General features: G+C 46.0%; 1 protein-coding gene and 1 long non-coding RNA gene across 2 annotated transcripts in view; one reads left to right on the top strand and one right to left on the bottom strand.

Annotated features, from left to right (window-relative positions):
* Positions 1-16,670, bottom strand: part of LOC138292589 (uncharacterized) — a 204,146-nt gene extending 187,476 nt beyond the window's left edge. The window contains exon 1 of the long non-coding RNA XR_011202731.1: positions 16,573-16,670. This is a non-coding gene — a long non-coding RNA (uncharacterized lncRNA). The remainder of the gene's footprint in view (positions 1-16,572) is intronic.
* CACNA1I (calcium voltage-gated channel subunit alpha1 I) overlaps positions 1-25,128 on the top strand; it is an 842,691-nt gene that overhangs the window by 151,618 nt on the left and 665,945 nt on the right. The gene's annotated exons all lie outside the window — the stretch shown is intronic.

Below are 25,128 nucleotides of genomic sequence, written 5' to 3'. Positions count from 1 at the left end.
AGAGAAGGTGCCTAATTGCACTTTGACAGCACAGCTTTCAAGCACTTGTTGCACTATCGAAAGCTTCCTTTTAAAGCTGCACCATTGTTCTTGACTAAATTAAAGACCATTGGCATCTCGCCAACTCTTACTAAGACATTTTGGCCCATATTTATACTTTTTTAGCGCCGCATTTGCGTTGTTTTTTTACGGCAAATCGGCGCAAACTTACAAAATACAATTGTATTTTGTAAGTTTGCGCTGATTTTGCGTCAAAGAATTACGCAAATGCGGTGCTAAAAATGTATAAATCAGGCCCTTTGTTTGAAATAGATACCAACTTGTTTACCAGCAGGGGCCTCTCCACTCTTTGGCCAATTAAGACTACTGCAAGAGCACACAGAATCTAACTCAATGCTGCAAGCGCTGCACTAGTTTGGCACCATACATATAAATAAATCAGCTGAAAAGTAATGTCTCTGTGTGTCTTGCGCTATGAAGAATGACACAGTGCTAAACATATACACAAGTTATAAAAGTACTTTCGCCAGGATGGATAACAAACACTTCTGTGTACATGGTGGTTGCTGATTTCACTGTACGCATTCTCTGTGAACAACTGGATTGTCACCAATGTCTGCCATTGAGGTAATTATTGTCTCAACTTTTGCTTGAGGGAGCTACGGTTTGCCATGGCAAACCATGATCCGTGTGGGCTAAATTTGCTCTTCATTACATTCTCTCAATCACTCAAGTGCCAACTGGGCTGTGGCTTTCTGGAAAAAATTTTTCTTTCAGCCCTAATGTAAGGTTTAAAATAGTTAAGCAATAAGTCAGGCGAGGATTAGAGACGAGGTGCCTGCCCTCCATAATGCAGCTGCCCAAGATGCATGTTCCCAAGACACCAGAGGAGCCCAATGTATCATGTTACAAAGACTCAGGAGTGCCAGGGTGACACAGAGAAATGTTGTTCTGTGTGGGAGCAGAGTTTCCAGAAAGGCTGAACAAACAAGCATTGTGATGGGGGCAACTACCAGCATGGTGGTAGGGACGGCACCAATAAGTATTGGAGAGGGGCGAGAGGTGCGGGGTAAGCAACAGGAAGAACAATGTTTTTCCCCCCACAGAAATGACCCATGGCTGTTACATGCGGAGCGCCAGCAAACTTCACCTCCCACTTAAAAACAAGCAGGGATGGCATTGCCACTGCAACATCCTGTGATTTGGAGCAAGTCACTTTTCTCTCTGTGCCTAAAATAACACAAGATTTACTGTATTGCCAAAAACATAAACAGCACAAAACAAATGAATTGAAGCTTCATCAACACAGCAGAGAACAAAAAGGGAGCCATCGCGTTTCCAGGAAGGCTGAACATACATGAATCAGAACGGGGGCAACTAACAGCGTGGCAGAAGGGACTGCACCAATAAGCAATGGATAGGGACGGGAGGGAAGGGTTCAACAAAAGTTTAAAACTATTTTTTTCCCCTCAGAAATGACCCGCAGGAGTTATGTGTGGAGCCCCAGCAAACTTAGCTACCCCATTTAAAAACAAGTAGGGATGACGTTGCTGCTGCAACACCCTGTGATTCTGGGCAAGTCACTAATCTCTCTGTGCTTACAAAAAAAACAAGATTTACCCAATTGCTGAAAACATAAACAACACATGACAAATAAATTAAAGCTTCAGAGAAACAGCAGAGAACAAAAAGGAAAACTTAATGAAACACGAGCAGAAACCCCCCAAAAAATAGTGCTACAACAAACAAACACAAATGCAGAAAGGTAGACGGCTACAAGTAATACGGCCATGTTCAGTTGGTGGTAGAAACACATGAAAAGTGGGGACATAAGAACAAATACCCACTTGGAAGAAAGGATTTACAATGGACACTCGAAGTTACCAACCAAAAGCGATGGGCGGACTGTAAGCCCACAGAATAGATACAACATTTCTCCAAGAGACAGCGTATGCGCTGCCTAGGTGAGACCTAAAAAAATAAGTCTCGGACTCCGAAAAAGAGTAGCTGCTACCATTGGCTCAAATGAAGCACTGTTTCAGGAGGAGGTTCAATACCTCAATCATAGAAAATAAATAATTTACAAAAAAACGAAGAGGTCTTCAAGTTCCTAGAGTTTTCTCTTTGGGTTCAAGCACTTCAAGGAGATATTTGGGAATTGTAGCATGAATTCAGACAACCATGTTCTGTCATTGTCAGTCAAAAATGTTTTTATTTAAGACTTGTTCTTTTACACATTCATCTAATAAATACATATGGTTAATTCATGCATTATGAAAATCCTTCACAGCAAATTAAATACATTTGTTAAACAGATTGCATTACAAATAGTTTTAAAACTACATAATTACTACCTAAAAGGTTCCTTCAACACCAACAAAAATCTTCCTATTGCACAGGTCACACCCAGATACTTCATATCCATTAAAAACTGTATTGCGTATCTATGCAATAATATTCTGTATTTTAAAAGGATTGCTCTTAACAATTCTTTACGCATGGGCAATAGTTTGAGGTAGTCCAGTAAAACATGTAAACAATCACATTCTACATTTAAACAGCATGTGCATTTTCCTTTGGCAGCTACCATAACCCTCCTTACAGAGTGACTCACATAATACTGATTTTAGTCCAGCTCTACACTTTAACACAGCTAATCTATTGACCAAATTAGGTAAGGCATAAATATACGGGAGCCCTTCCCCATTTTGCAGTGAGTGTCTAAAAAACTGCATTCATACATTACTACTTAGACACCTCATGTAATTTTCTTTAGCACAGTTTTTTTGTTAGTGTGTGGAATATTGCCTTCGTAGTAATACTAATCCTAATAATAAACATTATCTTATTCCTAGACCCAATCTGATCAATAAATGTAATTACATTACTTATATCATCATATTCATAAACATTATCTGAACCTTTTCCATAACAGCATCTATAACTCTATCCATAAATTAATCCTATCTATGGCCCACCCCCAACTATTATTATGTCCATGAACCTGATCGGTGGCTAGCCTCATCCTATCTATAAACGTAATATTCCTAACCCTAATTCTTTATATGAACCCAATCACTGGCTCTTATCCTACCCTGTCCCTATCCATAACCTTAATCCTATTCTGTAGGAAAGTACCATCTTTGCGTGATGTCCTTCCTGATTTTTGCCCTATCTGTTTTGCTGGCTTTAGAACGCTGTGCAGGTTACCCCTGCTAACCAGTAGTAAAGTACCTGTGCTTCCCCTTTTTACCTGGTCAAATTGGCATACTCATAATTGGTATATTGCATTTGCTCATAAATCATTGATATATGGTAAACAAATGTACCCAGGGCCTGGAGTTCAAAGGACAACAGTTGACTGCAGCACCCATTGTGCCATCCACTATTGTAGCAACGTACACATGACTTCAAACCTACCCTTGTAGCCTCACTGTAACAGTGCAAAACTTACATTGCTACTTATCAAAGTACACCCTTTATGGCAGGTAAATATCTTCCCATTAAATATGTAATAAGTCATACCAATGTAAGCTTTGCAGCCCACTTGGCAGGGTGCATGATATATAAAAGTAGGATATTTAAAACCTATAAGTTATCATATCCTTGCAGTGACTAATCAATAAAAGATATTTTCACTGTGTAGGAACTGGGCCTGGCGTGTGGTGAGCACCTAAGGTGTTATCACCGTATACCAGGTCCAGGTATCTCCTATCAGTGAGGTGTAGACAGTGTCTAGGAAACCAAGGCTCTCTAGAGGTAGCTGTGGATGAGCAGCCAAGCCATATCTAGGAGACATGCAACGCTTATGCAATACCACTACAGTAACACAGCACTTACAGACGTGAAAGAACCACACAGTATTACAAAAATAAAGGTACTTTATCACGGTAATACAAATACTAAAATACTGTATAGGCAATACTCCACTAGGAGGTGAGTAAACACACTATTACATATACATTAGAAGTCTGTGATTAGCATAGAAAGAAATAGCAAATAGTAAAACAATAGAAAATAGTGAAGGCCCAAGGGGGAGGCCAAACCATGTACTAAATGGGTGGATGTGAAAGGCAGTCCCCCACTCAAGGAAGTGGAATTGGTAGAGGGGAGCTGGAGGAACTAGAAACCCCAAAAGGTAGCCTCCCAGCGACCAGGAGAGAAGTGGTAAGTACCTGTTTTTTCCCCAAACCCACAGGAGAACTTTGGAAAAGGACTGTGCAAAACCCAGACACAACTGGAAGAAACCAAAGGTGGAGCTTGACAGAAGAGGACCTGCAAAAGAAGGGGACCAAGTCCAGTTTGAGTTGGAGTGTCTGGCTGTAGCAGGAGCCAATACCCACCCTTCTGTGGATGTAGGACTAGGTCGACAGTGGATGAAGAAAGTCAGCAGTGCAGCACAGGAGTAGAAGAGGAGCTCCAGAAGTGATGCAAGTGATATACCACGTCGGCAGTCGTGCTGCAGTTGGGCAGTGGTGCTGGAAAACCACCAACAAGCCTTGATAAATGCATGAGTCATGGGAAGAAGGTTTTGTAAGGCTGAAGCAGACCATCACGGTCCAGGGGACTCGAACCAAGGAAGAGAGTCTGAGGTGACCCTCAGCAGCTGGGAGAGTCACAAGAAAAGGAGGCAGCCCCCACAGGCAGCAGGCACAGGATTTGCAGTGAGGCCCAGTCAGCACACCTGGAGAGGAGTCCCATGTCGTTGGAGCAGCAGGCAGGAGACTGTGCTTTGCAGGGAAGAGTGCTGGTGGTGGGGGTTATACAGAACACGAATGTCCCTTGGAGGAGGAACAAGCAAGCCTTGATAGCTGCAAGAGTTGCTTTGCACAGAGGTACGGTCCTGCAAGGAGAGGAAAGGGTTTAAACTCTCCCAAGTTGAACAGCTGGTAGAGAGGACGAAGGGGTCCACTCCCGATCACCACCTATGATGCAGGATCCACACAGTTCTGGAGGAGAGGGGATCCACGCAGCTAGTCGTCATTGCAGTTGGTGCCTGCGGATGCAGTGGAGTGACTCCTTCACTCCAAGGGAGATTTCTTCTTGCTTCTTGTGCAGAGTGAAGACTCATTGCTCTCAGAGAATGCACAGCTAGGGAAATGTTGCAGTTGCTGGAAGGAGCCAGAGAAACAATGTTGCAGAGCGGAGTCGTCACTGGAGTTGCAGATTGTAGGTTCCTGGAGGGTCTAGTTGCAGTCCCGGTGGCCAGAAGATGAAGTAAACGATGCAGATGAGTCCTGCTGGGATCTTGCACAACAAATCTGAAGACCCACCCCACCCCTGGAGGGAGACCCTAAATACCCCAGGAAAGGGGACTGGTCACTTAACAGGGTGACTACCTATCAGGAGGGGGCTGTGATGTCACCTGCCTGACATGGCCACTCAGATGCTCCCGGGTGCCTCTGCCCACCTTAGATTCAAAATGGCAGAATCAAGTGGCCACCTGGAGGAGCTCTGGGCACCATCCCTGGGGTGGAGATGGACAGGGGAGTAGGTACTCCCCTTTCCATTGTCCAGTTTCGAGCCAGAGCAGGGATTGGGGTCCCTGGACTGGTGCAAACCGGTTTATGCAAGAAGGGCACCAAATGTCCTAAGCAACCAAATTTAGAGGGAGAGAGCACAGCCCCTGGGGCCCTTGTTAGCAGGATCCCAGCGAACACAGTCACAAACACACTGACAGCAGGGAAAAAGTGAGGTAACCATGCCACAAAGAGGGTACTTCCCTACACACTGTTGGAATGCAGGCTGGCCCATAGAAGAAAACTGGGAAGAAATATTTAAAACCAATACTTTACCTCGGAAAAGGGACCAGCTAGAGAAATAATTAATGCACTGTTTTTTAATAGTTATTAAAATCAGAATCAATTGTAAAGTTGGGTTTTTAATAAATATTAATGAAAATAAACTTTTGGAAAAGTAACCTTTACATGCTTGACTGTTAGAAGGCTAATTAATATAATCCCCTGCCAACTCTCAGCCTGTGCTCAGCCTTCAATATGCGTTGAAAGGTGTGAAATGCCTCATAGGAGCATACAGTCAGCTGAAATGAATGGGGAGATATGGCTCCTCTGAAATCCACAAAATATGCAGGGTCGGGCTGTGGGCATACTTTTTGACATTACATTGTCAAATCCTCTTTGACAGGTCTGTTGAGCGACATGTAACACTTGGGTCATACTTGAAAGGGATGGAGCAGGGTGCCAAGACAATTCTTGTGTATCAAATGTTTGATTGCTGGAGGACCATACTTTTGTCCTACCTGACTTTTGTCTCTGGGTTTGTTGTGGGTACAGCTCCTTTCTTAATCTGGACTTTAGTGTTAGATGTAAGAGGATGCTAGGATTACAAAGGCATTCTCCCCCCACACTCAACCAAGACCAGAGCCCATTTTAGTGTGGCCAAAGATGTTCACAATCTTGAAAACACCATGACACATGGCATTTTTGGTCTGTTTGCAGTTAGGCAAATAGGAACTGTAGACAAAGTGAGTAGGCTTGGCCCTGGGAACATTTACCCCATTGGTTAGGGCGCATTCAGGAGTCACCTCATCCCCTTAGCTAGTTCTAGGCATAAAAGTGGCACCTCCATGTGCATACTTTAGAACACTTTCTGGACTTGCAGAATAACAGAGGAGCCCCAAAGGACTGGTCCTGCTCCCTTTTATAACAATGACAAAGTGGCCTCTAAGGTCAGTTGGGTGATCACCTGTGTGGCAACAGGGAGTCAACAAGCTGCAAGAGGACTTTTCCTGGAAGTACTAAGCTGAAGAGTGGCAACTGGATTCGGACTGGACCGGGCCACTGGCCTCTGCTTGACACAATGTGAGTCTCTAATTGCTTTCCTTGACGTCCTGTGGTAGTTAGAAGTGCACTCCTGTGGTGGATTGGGACTTGAAAGACTAAATAAGAAGATAAAACCTTTGACCAGGGAAAGCCTGTTTGGTGTATCTGACTCGCTCTCCCTCACTGTAAGGCTAAAGTGGTGCCTAGGCCTCAGTCTACCATGACCACTGATTACTATTGGTGCTTTAGCCTTTTTCATGCTAATTACGCTTAAATCTTTCAAAATTAATAAACCTAATAATATTCCCTGGTTTCAGTATTTGTCATGTAGGTTTCTTTCTGCTTATTACATTTTACTCTATTTTTCTAATTCATTTGGAATTTGTTGTTGTTTTGCATTTGGACTTTATTACTGTTTTAGAACTGCATGAATACTTTACACATTTCCCTAAGTTAACCCCGTCTGGTCTGTGCCACAACTACCAGTGGGTTGAGATCAGGTTAATTTCATAACTTTTAAGGTTTATCATGACTAAGGCTGTGATAATTTCTTGGAGTGGGTAGACATCCACTGTAGGAAAGGACCTCTTTTGTAGAATCCCCCAAGTTTCTCGACTGATGCTGCTGGTTTTCTACTTTCCAACGCACTGAGCCCTCCTGCCCAGGCACTAGCGCATGTGCCCTTACACCCCCCCAAAGTACTTGTACAATTGGCTAATACCTGATTGACTCATTTAACTTACCTAAAAGTGCCTAGTAAATGGTGCCAGTGGTACCTAGGGTTATTAAGTTAAATGTCACTAGTGACTGTAGCACTTAATTGTGCCACCACTGCAGTGGCAAGGTGAAAATGCGTCTCTAGGCCGGCTACTGCATGCAGCATGATCCGGCAACTTTAACACTGCCAATTCCACACACCAAATTACGGCCTTTTCCCAGGTCAAGTCCTTCACTTTTAATATTAATAAGCCACCAATAGGGAACGCCTTTGTAGCTCACCTGGCAGGGTGCTTAATATTAAAAATGGCATGTTCATTTTGTGTTTAACATTCCCGGACAGTGAAAACATGAAATCGCTGATTTCACTGTAGAAAGTCCAGTGATCCTGTGCCCTAACACAGATTTTCAAAAGTCACCACGCTAAATGCTAACTTCCATTTGGGACCATCAAAGATGTTACTCCAAGGTATCAAATTAATTGTTACATTAAACCTAATTCATTACTGAGACTGAATTTAACAAAACATTTAATAGAAAGATGTCTTTAGAAAGTTACCTCATTGTTCCATGAACCTCCAGCAGCCTTTCCTGTCTATCTGCAGCACTCGTCTCCCGAGACAACATGCTGCCCCCCTGCTGGGGAATGTGAAGCACTCCCAGGAAGAGGGAACAAAGACAATTGCTGGTGGGAGGTGTGACTTCCCCCACCAGGACGACTACACTGTGGTGACCACAAATGGCCAACATTCAAGGAGGCTACCACCTCAGTGAAGTAATGGTGATCACCTTTGTCTGTCCCATTCCTTGGTATAGGCAGACAGACCTGCGTCTCCTCCAGGGGGAGAAGACCTGTTGCAGATCCGGTTTTCCAGGCGGAATGGCTCACTATGCTGGGTACACCTCAGGGGTGTGCCCAGGGCTTTTCACAGGGGAAGAAGGCTTGTGCCATCCAATGGTGGAACTGCATTTAGAAAGGTATGGGAACTGTGATCCTGAGTGCAATGTGAGTGGGGTCAGTGGGTATGGGGAAGGGAATCAAAGGCATGGCTAAAAAATACAAAATATTCAGTAATTAATTTGTTGGTCTTTTAACTTCAGGTAACTGCATTTAAAATGATGCACACCTTAAATGAAAAATAACTGCAAGTTAAACTAGTCAATAGGAAATTAAATATTTTATGTTATGAAACCTCAGTTTGTTAATGCAGTAACTGCCGATGTCTGTGTGTGTAGCCGGACAGCAAGAGATTTGAATCCTGGTTGGTGCAGTAGGGAATAGTTTTTAGTTGTGCGAGATCCCAGCCTTTCACAGAAAGCACTGTGACCATGTAAGTCATTATTTTAAAAACTTTACACACAGCATAAGGTAGACTACCACAAGCTATGCTAAAACATTTAGGTTTAAGATTTAAAAAATGCTGGCAAGATATAGATTTTAATAATAAGCAGACTATACCTACTGTCCATTAAAAGCACACATTCCAAAACTCAGCTGATAATACCTGTACAATACTTCTCAAAAAGAATTAGGGCCTGATTACAGGTACGGCGATCCATACGACCGCCGAACCCGCTGTGGAGGTCTGACCGCAGCATCCCTGGCGGTCCAACCACCAGATTACGGTCCTGGCGATCCGATCCTGATGGGTTGGTGGCGGTGAAAGTCAGGGTCAGCAACGGTGGTGCTGAGTACGGCACCATCGTGCTGATCAAGACTTTCCTTTCTGCTAGCCTTTTCATGGCAGGGTCCCTGCTACGAAAAGGCTGGCAGAAAGGCAGAGTTGGGGCCACAGGGGGGCCCCTGCACTACCCATGGCCATGTTGTGGGCAGTGCAGGGGTCCCCCTGTCAGCACCCTTGGAATGCACACGTCTGCAATGGCAGACCGTGCGCATTCCGAGGGTGATGTGTGCGGTGACACTGGCCTCAGCTCTCTCTGAGAGCTGAGGCCATTGCACTGTTTCCACCAGTCAGTCCAGTGGAAATATTGTAATATGGCAGTGGTTAGGCCACCGTCTTGACGGCCACCTCCCCACTGTCTGTATTGGAGTTCTGGCTGTCTGACCTCCGAACTCCTAATGAGGCCCTAAATCTTTGTCATCTCTAAGCTCCAGATCACACCATCAATTAAAGTAATACCGGCTTTGAAGCAGCCTTCACATCTTCAGGTTAACCAATTTTACACATTTACAATTCTTTCAGGCAGCAGGCAAGAAACCTTGTTTCTTGTTTAGCTGTTTGTCTCTTTCTCTGCTTTATATAACAGAATACTCCATTGCTTTTACTTCAGCTGAGGCATCTCAGCTCTTGGAATTAACTTTCCCGGGATGGTCATCTTTTAAGAACAGTAAAGGAACAGTTCATGGTAATTTTAAAAAGTATGGGCATGTCGTGCCCCCCCTCGACATCCCACCCACTTTGACCTCTGGCATCATCTTGGATTTGGGTAGAGAGGGGTATCCTGTGATTGTTTAGTAGCCAAGGAAACGTAGGAAGAAATGTAGAGTGGAAAAGTTGCCTCAAGGGAACTTTTGCCCAATTGGCTAGTGACTCCTCCTCTACCACAAATGAGAAGATGGCATAAAGCTGGCAATCTAGTTCCACAGTCCTCATCGCACGACTGGACTGGAAAGACGACAGAAGAAGGACTGTCCTGCTGTTCCCTGAACCCAGCAAGGAGAACCTGCACTAAAGACTGGACTGCACCTGCTGGATCCAAGGGATCCGCAAAAAGGATTCTTGTGGAAAAAAGCTCCACTTGTCCCAGAACAGAAGAAGGAACTCCAAGGGCTAGTTGGGTAGCCTCTTGTTAAGCTTCAGCCTCATGAAGCTACTGCTAGATGTGGTGTAACTGAGAGACTTGTTGACCGATGACAAATGGACTTGATCCGGACTCCCTGAATGCATCATGAAAGATCGAGTCCAAAGCCCAGATATGACCCTCAAAGTTTGTGGATGCCACAGTGGCCCCAGGAAAACTCACTGCACCTCCTTTGTGTCTTTAGCATCTCAACATCAGGACCACTTTTTGGCTGGGCCGCGCTAAAGGAGAAAAAGGCAATGGGGACCCTAAGACTGCTGGAAGTGACATGTAGATGTGCCCCTGGACCTTAGTGGCCCCTGTGAATGGCCCCACCCTGTTTAATAGAAGTAGCTGCCCTAGCCAGTTGGCTAAAAACTGCTCAACCAATCACGATTTATTGCATCTTTACGAAAATAATTTATTTACCTTTGAAAAATCTCATCTTCGGTTTCTCCTAATAGATTTTTGCTGTTTTAGAATTCTATTTTACAATAAACACATACACTCTTTTCATAAATTAGTGATGGATTTTTACTGTGTTGTCCTGCATACTTATTAACTCTTTTGGCAGCTTTACGTTTTTTCCTTTGATTAAGCCTGACTGTTGTGTGCCACAGCTACCCAGAACTGAGTTAAGGGCTTTGTTAAAGAAACCTAACTGGACCTAATAAAGATTGTGACATTATTACCTGGTGAAGTCTCACAACTACATCACATGATAATCCACGTTCCTACACCCATCCAAATAATAATCTAATTTCTTTTATGTTTCTAACTCAAATCTTATTTCTTACCATGATCTTATACTCATTATTTTCCCAGATTCTATCCTTAACTTTAAACCTCTAATATTCCTGTGCCTATATATAGAGTAAAGGTGCTATAGTTTACAGCCTGTAGGTCTTCTTTACAATTCAGAGGCATTTGGAGTCTGGGATAGTGCCCATAAACTGCTGGCCCTTTCTAGAGGGCGATGCTACTCGGGTGTGAAGTAATGTAGGCTGAGGTATATTCTTCAGTAGTAACTAGGGGCCAGATGTAGCAACAATAGGATTTGCGACTCGGAAATTGCGACTCCGAGCGACTCGCAATTTCCGAGTCGCAAAACCTAATGCAGAAAGGTGTCTCAGACACCTTCTGCGAGTCGCTATGGGGTCGCAAAGACCCACCTCATTAATATTAATGGGGTGGGTCGCAAATTGCGGCCCCATAGCGACTATGGGCACTCACTGACATGGAGGCCTGCTGTAGTCAGCAGACCTCCATGTCTGTGACTGCTTGTTAATAAAGCAGTTTTTTTTTTCAAGCGTAGCCCGTTTTCCTTAAAGGAAAACGAGCTGCACTTAAAAAAAAATCCGAAACCTTTTGTTTCGGTATTTTTTCAGGGCAGGTAGTGGTCCCTTGGACCACTACCTGCCCTGAAAAAATATTTTGGGGTCCATTCACAAAGGGGAAGGGGTCCCATGGGGACCCCTTCCAATTTGCGAGTGGGTTACCATCCACTTCAAGTGGATGGTAACTGCGACTCCATTTGCGACCGCATACGCGGTCGCAAATGGAATTGCCTCCCACTGCTAGTCGCAAATAGGAAGGGAACACCCCTTCCTATTTGCGAGTCCGAAATGTATTTTGCGAGTCGGTTCCGACTCGCAAAATGCATTTCTGCATAGGAAACTCCGGTTTGCGACTCGCAAACGGCAATTTTTGCCGTTTGCGAGTCGCAATCTGTTTCCTACATCTGGCCCTAGGAGAGGACAATATAGCCTCACTTCCCCTTTGCACAGATCCCTTTTCGCTTTCCCCGCATTCTGTATTATTTGTTATGCATCTTTTACCGCGTGTCGAGCTATGCTGCTGGAAAAGTGTGTAACATGTCAATCCTTATGATAGCTTTATAAACATAATTATACTGTTTGAAATTGTTCTTTATTAACGTGTGTGTCAAGAACCATACCTAAAGCGTGTGTGACAAGGCAAGAAAAAATACAAACACTTGGAACGTGGAGAGCATGCAAGGCAAGAGGAGCCTGGGATTTCTTTGCAGAAAAAAGGGTGTGAATAAGATCTGCTCTGAGGGAACACCCAGACTGGCACTACTGGGAACCTGGAGTTTTCTCAGTGGGTTGGCAGTAGTGGTCGAAGTGCATTAAACAAGCATTTACAATGCAATGGCTTTCGCATTTGCTTGAGTTAGAGCTATTAGCGTTGTAAATTCCTAACTGGACTTTTCTTGCCACTTAAATTGAAAATGAAAGATAAAATGGTTGATATAAGTGAGCCAATTCAAAGCGTCATGGCCGCCATGAGCATGAGTGCGAAGGAGAGACACAAAAGTAAAAAGAGGTTTGCTCACAGTCAAATGTATTTGCAATTGTGCAATTATCCATGTAGCAGGGGCAGTTTGCGAGGTGGTAACAAAACTGCCCCAAGGAGGGACAAATGTAAAGCATTTACCAATGATAACAAAGGAATCTTGAAAGGCAAGCCCACAAACGAGTGAAAGTGATGGGTGTGTGGTGGTGTGGTTAATAGTCCACAATTCTTACAACAGGTCAAAGTGCTTGCACACTCGACCTAACAGAAGTATGGGAACTGTGATGCTGCATGCAATGGGGTGGCATCACTGATTGCGGAGGTGGGTGTCAAAGGTTTGACTTAAACAACCACAATATTCTATAAGTTTTTTGGGACTTTCACCGCCAGGTAGCTATATAGCTACATATAAAATAAAACACAGCTTAAAGGAAAAATACATTTTTTTTTTTTTTACTTGGGTGGGAAATGCACCACAGTACATTATGAAACCTCTATTAGTTAAGGGTGCTTCCAAAATATAGATTTTGAAATCACCCGAACTGTACTTAATGCAATTTCTTTTACATAACTGTCCCTTCAACACCTCATGGAGGTAGTAAGCGCTACATAAATACAGTTTCAATTAAAAACATGAACTTCACACTTCAGTTGCTAAGTCTTTGCACCACCACTCAAAAATAAATCTTTGTCATCCAAAGCTTTGAGTGATTTGATCAGATAAAGTCAATGCCAGCTCCCAAGCTTTCCAGTTGACTCTATACATTTGCAGATTATATTGTTGTGCAGGTACCCTGGCAGGAAGGCTTGTTTAGCTGTCTGCCCAGCGTTGGTTTCACAGCACAGGAGACTCACTACATGAAGCTTCAGCTGAAGCGCAATTATAATATAGGTATTAACCGTCCCACGGTTGTCCTTTTACAAAAATTAGGGGTACGTTTTTTCATAAATCAGGAAAGTAGGGGTACGTCGTGCCCCACCAATCCCGCCCACTTCGACCCCTGGTTAGCAGAGTAGAAGTTGGTGTCAGGCTTCTGGTGTGGGATGGTTTTGTTGCTGAAGACAATGGGGCCACGATCCCTGCCTGCAGCGCTTCTGCACTTCAAAAATAATGCTAAATAAATGGTTTTGAATTTGGGTGATTAGTGTCTCCTTCACAGGAGCGCTGACATTCGGGGCTTTCGGTGGAAGGGGAAGAGGTGTCTGCTGTAGGCGTTTGCCTCAGAGAGTCCAGTACATATAAAATGAAGTCTATCTTTTATTTCTTTATATTGTCATTTTTGCAGCTCATTTCAGTTTGGTGTATCAGACTGTATCATCCAAATAGGTGGCAACTGTCGGAAGTGACAGATTCTTGTCATGAGCGTCAAACCATTCAAGCCCCCACCACCACTGCCCTGGAGCTGGTGCTATTGGTGATTCTGGTGCAGCGCTGTCTTTTGTCCCCTGTGCGTGGCTTGTAGTGTTGCTGTGGATGAAGTAACATTATGGTCTTTTGTTTTTGTGCAGCGCATAGTCTGGGCTGATGTATTTTGAGGTGCTCTCTTGTGGTGATGGAGAGGGGAAGGCACCATGCGAGGGGTCATTGCTTAGGCTCATCCTGTGTGGTCAGGTGGTGGCAAGGATTGATGCATGTTGTTTTTTGCAGTTCAGCCACTACATGGCTGTCTTGTTATTTCTCCCATTTTAGATCAATGCTTGATGCTTTTGTTTAATTCTACGAGGTGCTACATCAGTGCACTGTGTTTAATGCATTCAGGCTAAGCATGTTTCAAAGGGATTGGGGGTGGTAGTGTGTCGGGAGCGTGATGTTTTAATGCAGATGCTAAAATGAAAACCACCCTTGGCCACTGCATTGAGACTATTTACTCTGTATATCAAAAAGTCTTAATTAATTGTCATCAATTCTTGAATTAATTCCTCCACCCGCTTCTCATTATCCAACTATTCGTTCATTGAGCCTTGCAGCTCTGTTTCCAAACTCCTTTCATTCATTCAAGGATTGGGCAAGGTTCTATAATGAAAAATGTATTGTAAAAAACACTACATTTGAAATGTATTTCAAACATTTCTTGGGGGGAGACCCCCACCAAATTTCCCTGCACTAGTCAGGCTTCTCGCTGCGCTCAATCGCTGTATGCAGTATTGTGGATGGTCTGACAATTTTCGGGTTGCTTTTGGTTCCCAGTCCGACCTTCTTGAATGCACAACTCAGCAGTAGGTAAGGACTTTTAATGAGGGACCATAGACCCACCACATGTGGGGCAACTCACACCAAGCATGCGACTACACAGGCCAGGAATATCTCATCTCACCACACAAAGGGCATCTTGCACTGCACATAGGGCATCTCCCACCACACAAAGGACACATCACACAACACAGGACCACTCACAACACACACAGGGCACCTCACACTAGACACCATACCATATATGGAATCTCAAACCATACATAGGGCATTTCACACAACACACGTGACCACACACAAATGAGCATTCAATCACAAACAGGAGCACTTACATCATTACAGGAGCCCACACGCATGACCTTTGACACTACCCATAAGACGCTACACTTTACACATAGGGCACATGACTCCACATAGAAGGGGATCCACACCACGAGTAGAGCATTTCACCACACAAAGGGCATCTCACACCACACATAGGCTACTGCACACCATACACTGTAACATACATTGTATTTTATTGTTTTGTTGCATTATGCATGTATCACTTACCACTGGCTAGGATCTGAAATGTTTTGAGATGATTGCCACGCTACTCCCTGGGAGTGCCACGGATAGAAGAGCGTGACTGCCATGTGGCTTGTATGGATATGTTAATGTCATGTGCAAGGACTACTGTTGGGCTAGCATCATGTTTTTGTCACTGTGTCTATGTATACATTTGAGGCAGGAAGGAGTGATAGTTAGAATCCTTCTGGACAAGGATGTGGTCCTGCATGGGCCATCCAGACTCATATGCTGGCAGAAATCCAGCCTGTACTGCAGGCAGCTATCGGGTGGACATGCAAGCCAAAATACCTACCATTTGGTGTCAAAATCTAGTAATATTGGGACAGGTCTGCATTCTTTAATCAACCATGCCGCATAATGTGGTCGTCCACTGTTGCATTATTCCAGTGGCCTGGAGTGTAGCGGTGTAGCATAACTTTCCAAGTGGCCCATTTTATTAAAAACAGTTATTCTATATATATTACGGTGACAAAAGGATACGGTGCGCTGCATCAACAAGTTGCCAATACTCTATTGCCTGTCACTCCAAAGCCCAAGCACCGGTCTGTCGGCTGTCATTCACTGCCAGCCTCCCATCGCCTTCGGCGCTCTCAAGTTTTCCAGTTCATGAGCGAGTAGCTGATCACTTCCAGGTCTTTTTGCCCCTGTTGGTCACCACCCCAGTCTGCCATCCACCCCCTGCGGGCGGCCGTACCCTGCCAGATTCCATCCCCTGAACCCCCCATGCCCACCCCATACCCTGCGGTATCCTCCCAGCCCCGGAAGCCTCCTCCCTTGCCACCTTCGCTCCCCTGCCAGGAGGCTTGTCCTCATCTCCTCTCAGGAGCCCCCGCGAGGCCCAGCGGGGCTCGAGGCGCCCCCACCCTTCCCCCGCCCCCGCCGGTTGTTATGCCGACGGGATTTTGTGTTTTTATGACTCAAAAGCAGCCGTGAAATATTTAACGAGATTTCAGCGCAGCCCCCGGCCGTGCAGCAGGTTGGGGAGAGGAGGTTTGGAGGGGAGCGCTCGGGGGCGCTTAAGAGGCTCTAATGCGCCCTGCTCTATGCTGATTTATAATGCGCCCCCCCCCATTTATCATGACTTGACGCACCCGCCGTCCTAGTGCCCCCGAGGTCTGCGCTTCCATACCTTTGATACCAGGGCAGGACTAGCCAGTCCTAGTGACCCGCGGCTCTGCGGTCCCGTACCCTTACCTCCCGGACTGGACTGGTGACCCGGGGCCTTGCGCTCCCCTGTTAAACACTGAAGTGGGTCAGCCTGTCCTCACCGACGCTTGTCTCCGCGCTCACCCTGTCTCTAATGCTCCCGTGGCCCGGCGCGCGCGCTGGCCAGGTTTAACTATTTCCCCTCTCCCGCCAGAGCAGCTTTCACTGCCTGACAGTCTCCGCAGTGCTTTTCTCAGAGCCTCTCCTAATAAGCTGTTGACAGTTTTGAGGCGAGAGGCCTCCTTGCTAATGATGCGAGGGAGGTGACATCCCATTGACGGCGGCGCAGTGACATCAATTACTGCACAGAACCATCAATTTCCTCTTTTGTGCCTTTCCCTTTGATCTCCTGTTTTCCTGGTTGATTGTTATCGAGGGTCAGACGAGACTAAAAACCGCCGCAGGAACAGAAACACGCTCATCTTGGGTTACCAGAGGGGTTAGAAGCCGAGCCTGCCCCAGATCTTTCTATGTGCCGAGATATACCAGCTCAAAACCCATTCAGTACCAGGCAGTTGTGTGTGCTCGGTCAGTACCGACGATGAAGACCTAGCTCCAACAACATCTCATTTCTCTCAACACCTTCACTCATCTCAGGCACTACTTTACTGGGCACATCCTTAGCCAAATTAGCATTGGCTAAGACATTGGTATGACCTTCATAAGCCTGTGGTGTTATTTTCCTTTCTTTTTTTCAAACGTGCAATAGACATTAAAAGTGTGGCATTAGTAAAAAAAGAAGGCTGTTGTTTATAAAAAGGCATGCAAAGGTTTCCAAAAAATAAGTTAACAAAAATGACCCATTGCAAAAAAAGCCAAGCATTGGCAAAGCCAATTGGACTTGCCTTTCAGACTTAGGCTAAAGAAAACACAAAAAGGTGCCATGGTAAGACAGCTGTGTCATTTTGTAGTTGAGTGCACCATGCATGCCTGTGCCTACAAAATAAAGCAAGCACTTTTATTAAATTTATCAAGTTGGATACATTTTATAAACAATTTTAGTTTGAAGCGTTGGTGGGGGAGCCTCACAGAGGGTACAAGTGGGGTAAGCATTAAAAAAGACATGGGTGGGGTGAGCATCACTAAGGATGTGGTTGAGGGAAGCATCAAAAAGGACATTGGTGGGTGAGGCACCACAAAGGATGCAGGAGGCGGAAACAACATGAAGGGCTACATCTGAGCAAATTAACATGGAGGGTATGGGTAGCAGGAAGCAACACGGAGAGCAAGGGTGTCTGGAAATAATGGAGTGTGGGGAAACTGAAGCAACGTGGAGCTTGCGTTCTAGGGTAGGTACAACAAGTGAGAGAAAGCACTGTGGAAGCAGTTGGGGACAAGCACATAGGTGACAGAGAGCAACACAAAGTGCCAGGAGGGGGAGAGAAGTACACAGGTGAGTTAGCTGGAAAACACATGCACTCTCATAGAGTCCTTAACCCCAAAGGAAAAAGTAGTGCAAGCAGTGACTGATGTAACATGTGAGGTCATTAGCAGTGCACGATTGGGACGCAAGTTATAGTGATTTCCCTACACTATAAATGGTGTATGTTAGTGTTTTTTTAATTTGAGCTTGTGTCGCATTCCAACACATAACATATAACCGCACTGCTACCTTTGTTTATTCAGTGAATATATATATTTATATGCACTGAAAAAACACAAAGTTTAAAGTGACGTTATAGTTAGGTGTTGAAATAAAATAAAAATCTAATGTTTTAACACCACAAAAAACTGAAATTCACCAGTTACTAAGGTAATTGTAAGGTGCACCACCACCATGTACTACTTATGCCCATGTATTACATCACTCATGGCTTTTAAATGACATAATTGACTGATGACGCTCACTGATGACATGCGAGGTCCTGGTAACTGTGAACTAAGCCCCACAACAGTTGTAAGTAAGCAGGCCCCAGTAGCCGTGAGACAGGCATTGGTTGGACCAGGTTGCTGTGACCCAAGCCTGGGAGCAAGCCAGGCTGTATAGTAGGTGTTGTGAAATAGGTCCTGATTGGTGCTTATGAACTGTGCCTGGTAGAGGTGAACCAGGCTTGGGTAGTTGTGAGCCTGGTCCTGGTAGTTGTGAACCGAGTCCCAGAGTACCTGTGAGCCAGCAGGCCTTTGTAACTGTAAGACAGGCCTTGGTGGACCGGGTGGCTGTGAGCCAGGCCTTGGCAGCAGTGAAACAAGACTTGGTAGGCCTCGGCATTTGGGACTGAGGCACTGGTAGCTGTGATCCAGATCCTCACAGCTGTGAGGCAGGTCTTGTTAAGTGAGAGACTGGTCTTGGTAGGTCCGATATCTGAGAGCCAGGCCCTGGTAGCTGTGAGCCAGGCCCTGGTAGCTGAGAGCCAGGCCTTGGTAGCTGTGAGCCAGGCCCTGGTATCTGTGAGGCAAGCGCTGGTATCTGAGAGCCAGGCCCTGGGAGCTGTGAGCCAGGCCCTGGTAGCTGTCAGCCAGGCCTTGATAGCTGTGAGCCAGGCCCTGGTAGCTGAGAGCCAGGCCCTGGTAGGTGTGAGCCGGGCCCTGGTAGCTGTGAGCCATGCCTTGGCAGGTGTGAGCCAGGCCCTGGTAGCTGTGAGCCATGCCTTTGCAGGTGTGAGCCAGGCCCTGGTATCTGTAGCCGGGCCCTGGTATCTGTGAGCCAGGCCCTGGTATCTGTGAGCCAGGCCTTGGTAGCTGAGAGCCAGGCCCTGGTAGGTGTGAGCCAGGACCTGGGAGCTGTGAGCCAGGTCCTGGTAGGTGTGAGCCAGGCCTAGGTAGGTGTGAGCCAGGCCCTGGTAGTCCCTGGTAGCTGTGAGCCATGCCTTGGCAGGTGTGAGCCAGGCCCTGGTAGGCCCTGGTAGCTGTGAGCCAGGGCCTGGTAGCTGTGAGCCGGGCCCTGGTAGCTGAGAGCCAGGCCTGAACGCTCTGAGGAAACATCTGGTAGTCATAGATGTTGTAGAGTAAAATTATCTTAATTGAAAAGCTTCTTAAATTAAATTAACGTTTAGATAAGACGGCTTCACGCAGTCCTTCCCCACCAGCCAGCCACTCTAACTGACACAGCGTGGACCTTCCTTAAACAGGCTTTCGTGTGACATGCCTACCGTTCCCGGATGGAAAACTCTTCCATTCAGGATACAGCAATGGGCAGGCCGGATACCTGGGAGCCGGGCCTGGCGCTGCACTGTCAGGCTCGTGCCAGAGGCTCTTTCATTAATGTCACTTGCTCCGTATCGGTCACTTCACAGATCAATAATCCCTTTTAATCAGGCTGCGCCGTCCATCCATCAGCGTCCGCCGCTTCTCTCTTCTGGAGGCCTGCAATCTCCGACCGGGCATCACCGCACGGAGCGGCTGCTGATTCCTGGAGCAGCCAGACTGCCACTTTTTGGTAAAATAGCTCCCCCTTCCTCCCATCACATCCTCCCACGCCTTCACGTTTCCACCGTCCCACACTCACCTTCACTTCTTTCTTACCTTCCTCTCGCGCGCCCTCCCTTGCTTCTGTTAATGCATCTCGTACTACCGCCGTCCTCCCCATCTCCTTTCCTCCCTCTTTATTTGACTCCTCTTCTTCCTGCCTAGCTACTTTCTTTCTTTCTTTCTTTCTTTCTTTCTTTCTTTCTTTCTTTCTTTCTTTCTTTCTTTCTTTCTTTCTTTCTTTCCTCCTCCCCTTCCTTCCTTTCTTTCTTTCTTTCTTTCTTTCCCTCATCCTCAACAACATCCCTGGGTCATCACCTGCATGAATACGTATCTCCCAACGGGTGGCCATGACTACTGTGCAGGGCCTATTCCTACCTTCTCTCCAGTCCCCCGTTTATCTTAAAGAAGCAAAGAGGGGCATTATGTCCCACCTTCTCACCTTAAGCCTAAGGCATCCTCTGTGGCTCTCGAAGACCCTTGTACATTTTAAAAGCAAGGCAGTCAGTATCTCACATCATTTGCAACCCTTTTCTCTCTGTCGTGTACCACCATACCGCACTCCATGAGGAAAGCAAGTCTCCTCACTTGAATTCCTTTCGCAAGCCGAAAAGTTGGCTATAAACTGCCTGGGCCACAGTGTCCATAAACACTTGCATTTTTGGACACCCAAATGAATGACCTAAAATCCGGCCCTACCTAAAAAACACCAATTTTTTGTAATTTTGATCTATGCAGCCATTTAATATAAATTATACTCATTTAAAAAAAGAAATATCTCCAGATTAGATACTTGTATTAAGATTGTGCATTTTTTCATTGTATATTGCATTCTCATAGATCTAGGGGCTCCGCCTGTTGGCCACCTCAACAAAATGTAATTCCATTCACAGTGTAATTGGCATCAAGTATCCTCTAGCAAGAAGGCATGAACAGATGTTACTCGAGAGTGAAACGCACTGTCTGGAAATGTGCGAGCTGTCACAAGCACCTTTTTTTACGTCGAAAGTGAGCCTGGGAGGAATCGTCACTGCAATACCCCTCAGAGGTTTACTGCCGCCAGGTTGTCCTGGTCATCCCCAGGCTACCTGTACTTCTGTCAGAGCACCGCCCTTCAACCCAGCATGCACTGCTGCCAAGAAGCTACCCCTTCCTGTTCTTCTTTGCTATTGTTTGGCTGCGTTGAAACTCAATGTGAAAGGCTGATTGGACCTCTAGTTCCTGCAGAAATCGTTCATCAAATTCTTACACGGTGCTAGATACCTCTGCATGGCCATTTGGAGCAGTTGCCCCCTTGTGGTTGTCCGGGTGATACTGTTTATGTGCTTTTGAGAGTATCAGCGACCCCAAGGCAGCATTGAGGCAGCCACCTTGAAGCTCTCCAGTGCTTGAGCTCTCTACCTAAGGATTGCCTGCCTGAATCCAGTGTGCATGTAGAAACACTAGTGAACATCAGGGGATTTACCCGGAAGGTACAGTGTCCTCTCATGGAGTGCATACTGCATCTTAGGTTCCCTTGCTCCTCCAATAAGGGTAACTGCTAATAGGCTCTACAAAGAAGAGCAACACTTTGCCCTGTGCCAGATTGGGGCTGAGAACTTTATTTCAGGATCTGTGGCAGAACAGCGAAGAACACTACAGAAATAACTGTCGAGAAAGAGCTCACAACCCTGACTTACTCATCACTTCACAGTACAGCATTCCACCCCATTCCTGCCTGTGGTGCTGATTTTCTTCTATGATGCATACTTTGTGTCACGTTCAATTTATGTGGTTATTGCGACTTAGAACAGATCTTTTCCTTTTTGTGTAATTGCAAATTTACCTTCCTTTTGAGGAAAATAGTTATTCCTATTTAGGTCTGACCCAGAGAAAGCTTTAGCTGTCTCACCAGCCTTCTGCAATAAAAAATAATAAATAAAAAATACATACATATAGTCATAGATAGATGGACTTTAGATGAGTCCCCTTCATTGATAGCTCTGTTCAACTGTCATTCATGTTTTGCTTCAGCCCACCACAACACCGGGCCAAGTCAGCGGAGTTCAGCTATTCGCCCACCTCGTGGGTAATAGCATTTTTTTTTATTCACATATGTCTAAAAGTAGTGCACTTGAGAGCCTTAGCTGGTGGGCCAATGCCCCATTTAATTTCTTCTTTTTAGTTGCTATATTTTTTTCTTCATTAGGTCTGGCATTTGCCACCACCTTTCGATTTTACTAAAGTGATATGTATAATATACTTATAGGGGCTTCCAGCCAGCCTTCTTCATCCTTTGGTCTGTAACTGTATCATTCACATTTAGGCGGTCATTCCGACCCTGGCGGTCATGGACCGCCAGGACCAGGGACCGCGGGAGCACCGCCAACAGGCTGGCGGTGCTCCCAAGGGCATTCTGATCGCGGCGGTACAGCCACGGTCAGAAACGGAAAACCGCCGGTTTTCCGCTGCCCTGGGGAATCCTCCATGGCGGCACAGCTTGCTGCGCCGCCATGGGGATTCCGACCCCCATACCGCCATCCTGTTCCTGGCGGTTCTGGCCGCCAGGAACAGGATGGCGGTATGGGGTGTCGTGGGGCCCCTGGGGGCCCCTGCAGTGCCCATGCCAATGGCATGGGTACTGCAGGGGCCCCCGTAACAGGGCCCCACCATGATTTTCAGTGTCTGCCACGCAGACACTGAAAATCGCGACGGGTGCAACTGCACCCGTCGCACCCCTTCCACTCCGCCGGCTCCATTCGGAGCCGGCATCCTTGTGGATGGGTGTTTCCCGCTGGGCTGGCGGGCGGCCTTCTGGCGGTCGCCCGCCAGCCCAGCGGGAAACCCAGAATACCCGCGGCGGTCTTGTGACCGCGCAGCGGTATTCTGGCGGCTCCCGCCGGCCCTGCGGATACCGCGGCCGGCGGGAGTCAGAATGACCCCCTAAGTCTCATCCATGAACGCACACAGCATGGGGAAAAGGATCATCCCACTTTAGCCATTAGCTATCTTCACTGTGAGCGACAGTGTTCTTCCCTTTTGCATGAAGCACATTCAAATACAAAGTAGTCCATTAACTGCCAAGATATAATATGGCAATGTGTGCTTTATGAGATCCAAAAAAATACTGCTTTATTTTAGATTGAGGACCTAGAAGGTTCCACAATAATAATGTTTGCACAAACAATGACAAACTAATACAAGCGTTGCCATAGCCAAAAGACTGGCGGCCTATGCCAGGCCTATTGGCTTTGCTAATGCTTATTTTTAGAGCTGAGCCCCCCGGTAGCATGCAGTAGCGCATGAGTATCCCTCGCGAGATGCTAGTATAGTTAGAAAAGGGCTTGGAGCCTGCCCGTGGCTTACCATTTGTTGACTTGCGTGGCACTCTTCTTTACAACATTGTAATTCGTCACTGCAGGACATATCATCGTTTCCATTCCCGTCTGTGGAGCAGGGACCAAGCACTGATTGATTAAACTTAATGAGTGCGGTCAGCTGCTCCAGATGTGATTGAGGTACTACTTTCTTCTTTTAACTTCTAGTGTTCTGCAAACAGAAGGCGCGTAACCAGCAAAAACTTGCCCAGCAGGACAAAACAAAATTGAGAAGATACATTTTATATAGCTCTCTATTATTATTTTGACAAGCCTTCTTTTCTCACTTTGCACTCTGGTTTTTGCTCATGGGCCCTGTTTTCAAAAGATGACTATATTATCTTGTTTTAAAAATTGCAAATCAACATTGTTTCTTTCTTATGTGTAACTGTCAAAATTATACTTTAACACATAATCGTGCAGTACACCACAATCCACCCCACTTAAATCCAATCTGCCCCACTCAACTCTAAACCACTTCCCCAATCCACTCAAGTCCACCACACTCTAATCCTCCCAACCCACCAACCTGCCCCACTCCAATCCAAAACAATCTGCCCCACTCCAATCCCCAAACAACTGCCCCACTCCAATACAGCAATTCAAAACAATCTGCTCCACTTCAATCCACAAAAATCTGCCCCACCCCAATCCAAAACAATCTACCCACTTCAACCTGCCCCAGTCCAATCCAAAACAGTCTGTCCAGCTCGAATCTACAACAATCTGCCATACCCCAATCTACCCCACTCCAATCCAAAACAATATGCACCACTCCAACCCAAAACAATCTGCCCCACTCCAATCAGCCACACTTAAGTCTTATCCGCCACACACCATTCTAATCCACTCCACTCATCCCAACCCACCACACTCCAAAACTCAATCTGTCCTCCTTCAATCCAAAACAATTTGCCTCACTCTAATACGGAAATCCAAAACAATCTGCCTCACTCCAGTCCACAACAATCTGCCCCACACCAATCTAAAACAATCGTCCCCACCCCAATCCAAAATAATCTACCCCACTCCAACCTGCCTCACTTCAATCGGAAACAATATTACACACCCCAATCTAAAACAATCTGCCTCATTCCAATCTGCCCCACTCTAATCCAAAACAATCTGCCCAACTCCATTCCAAAACAAATGTTTCCACTCTAATCTAAAACAGTCCGATCCACTCCAATCTGCCCCACTTCAATCCAAAACATTCTTCCCCACTGTAACCCAAAACAGTATGCCCCACTACAGTCTGCCCCGCTACAAGACAACAAATCTGGCCCCACCACAGTCCAAAAACAATCTGCCCCACTACAATTCCAAACAATCTGCTCCAGCCCAGTCGGTCCCAGTGCAAACCAAAATAATCTGCCCCAATCCAATTAGCCCTACTCCAATCCAAAACAATCTGCCCCCTCCAATCAAAAAGAATCTGCCCACTCCAATCCAAAACAATCTGCCCACTCCAATCCAAAACAATCTGCCCTACTCTAGTCTGCCTCACTCCAAACTGCTGCACTCTAATCCAGTACACCTCACCCCAATCCAATCCACCCCACTCCATCCCAATTCACCCCATTTCATCCCAATTGACCCCACTCTATCCACCACAGTCCACCCCACATCAGTCCAATCCACGCCAATCCTGACCAGTCCAATCTACCCCAGTCTAATCTACCCCACTCCAAATCCCCACACTCTAACCCACTCCAGTCCAACACACCCCACTACAGTCCAACCCACCCTACTCCACTCCAACCCACCCCACTCCAAACCACCA

The sequence above is a fragment of the Pleurodeles waltl genome, chromosome 4_2 (genome assembly GCF_031143425.1).
Source record: "Pleurodeles waltl isolate 20211129_DDA chromosome 4_2, aPleWal1.hap1.20221129, whole genome shotgun sequence".
NCBI classification, from domain to species: Eukaryota; Metazoa; Chordata; class Amphibia; order Caudata; family Salamandridae; genus Pleurodeles; species Pleurodeles waltl.
The sequence above is the reverse complement of the archived record's forward strand: the minus strand, read 5'-3'. Positions and strand labels throughout refer to the sequence as shown.